The sequence below is a fragment of the Pteropus alecto genome, unplaced genomic scaffold, assembly GCF_000325575.1.
Source record: "Pteropus alecto unplaced genomic scaffold, ASM32557v1 scaffold104, whole genome shotgun sequence".
NCBI lineage: Eukaryota > Metazoa > Chordata > Mammalia > Chiroptera > Pteropodidae > Pteropus > Pteropus alecto.
In genome coordinates this window covers 1,375,694-1,377,819 of record NW_006436664.1, presented here as the reverse complement: position 1 = coordinate 1,377,819, position 2,126 = coordinate 1,375,694, and the positions used below count along the sequence as shown (strand labels likewise).

At 35.2% G+C, this 2,126-nt stretch overlaps 1 pseudogene; it reads left to right on the top strand.

Moving 5' to 3' along the window:
- The first annotated feature begins 1,724 nt into the window (after positions 1–1,724).
- Positions 1,725–1,843, top strand: LOC112481129 (annotated as a pseudogene).
- The last annotated feature ends 283 nt before the right edge of the window (positions 1,844–2,126 follow it).

Here is a 2,126-nt window from a genome sequence, read left to right as displayed (position 1 = left end):
GAATGCATTAAGTATTCTGAAGTTCAGCATACTGTTAAATTTAATCATAATGTTAACTCAGAATATTTTGTTGAGGATTTTTGTGGGCCTTGGACTGCTATGATATATAATTTCATTAGTTTACTCAGAAATGGCAAATTCCACTTTGTTAATCATCTCTCTTACCCTCAAGATTCTCAGGAAAGATAAAAATTCTGGATAATACACAATACATGCAGAAATTTAGACATACTACAGCAATGTTATACTGATTATTAGCTGTTCTAGTGCCTGATACCAAAACATAAGACTCCCACATAACTTTCTTAAACATGTCTAGCTTCACCTTTAACAACAACAAAAACAAACAAACAAACAAACAAAAACTCTAGAAGTTGACTACAGCAGGTCTTCAAATGATGTTGTCTTGTTTAACTTGGTTTCACCATTTGGTTATCGTATTGACAAGGAAAAGACTGATTTCAGCAAGAGCTACTGACTGCGTGGATTTTCTCCAGGTGTTCCATTATCATCTCACATCCCAAAGATGTGCATTGCCATGTGTAAATTTTCTCAGTCTCTGTGTGTGTGTGAGTAGCCCTGCGGTAGAGGGGTGTCCTGTCCAGGGTGGAGTCTCACTTTATGCCCTGTACTGCCAGGAGAGGCTCCAGTCACCCTGAACCCTGAATGGAATAAGTGGGTTGGAAAATAATTATCTTTCTTTCTTAAATATATGTATAGCTCCCATTTATTTCAATGTTTAATATTAAAAGTGTTTTGGGTCTTTATTTAGAAGTTTAGAATGAGGGAAGTAAGGGACACAGTGTCCTATGTCTGCTGCAACTGGGGTAGATGTTCATCCTATAAGACAGTGCTGCATGAAGAAAGGGTATCCTTAGTATCTTGGCCATAGTCACTCAGATTTTACTCTCAGTAACATGGGACTGGGCTGTGGTAAATGAAGAATGGTGACAATATGCCTTTCCAAAGGAGATATCAGATTACAAACTGTATCTCCCTTGAGGAATGAGGAAACATTAGCTGAAATTTCTTCTTGGCCTTTTTCATACCTCCAGCTGATGTTTTCTTCTAGAACTGTGCAAAAACCTCCTACATAGAAGCAGTGCAGGTGTCTTTCATAAATTTAAGCATACTTTACACAAACATTTAAAAAATTCCCATATTTCTTCCTCTTTGGTGCTCTCCATTTAAATCTTCACAAGCTATGGCCTCGAATTTAATCCTCTACTCTCGAATCCAATAAAAGTTTTGTTTGAATTTTAGCCATACCAGATTTTTTGTTGGAATTATAGATACTCTATACTTCATAGAATGGAGAAAGCCTGCAGGTAAAACTCATATAAATGTGAATCTCACCCAGTATAGTTTCCACCTTTCATGGGTATATTTTTCTTATTTCTACCTGTTTTTGGTCAATCGCCAGTATTTTCAATTTTTTAAAAAATTTTTAATATGGAGTTTATAAAAGTAACTTTGCTACTGAAACTTGAACTTCTGTTGGTTTGATTTTACTTACAGACTTCCTTTTTTTTTGCAAGGAGGTATTATATACTCCTCTATACATTGATCAATTAATGTGAATAATGTCTACCAAGATGATATATAACAAATCAAGTTTCGATTCCTCATTTTCATTTGGGGCTCAGTTTTCTCTGTAGCATCTGAATGCCAGGAGAAGGCTGAAACAAAGCAAGGTCTGTAGGAAGTTTAAAAGAGTACATTCTGTCTACAGCCATGCCACCCTGAACATGCCCGATCTCGTCTGATCTCGGAAGCTAAGTAGGGTCTGGCCTGTTTAGTACTTGGATGGGAGACCACCAAGGAAGACTAGGTGCTCTAGGCATAAAAATAAACAAGTAAATAAAAATAAGAGAGTTTATTCTGATAATTTAGAGTTGCCAGAAACCTAACACTGAGAAGTGAATATAAAAGACCAATCTTTATATAGGTTTTTCCTTTTCAAAATGGATTCAAGTACATTACAGGAAATGTGTATAATTAAGTTAGGAGATTCTGAATGCCCAATATAAATCCGACATGTATATCTGGAAGATCAATAGTACTTGATATTATGCAAAAATAAAATATTATTTTAATATTAATTTATAGAGTACAATGAATATTGA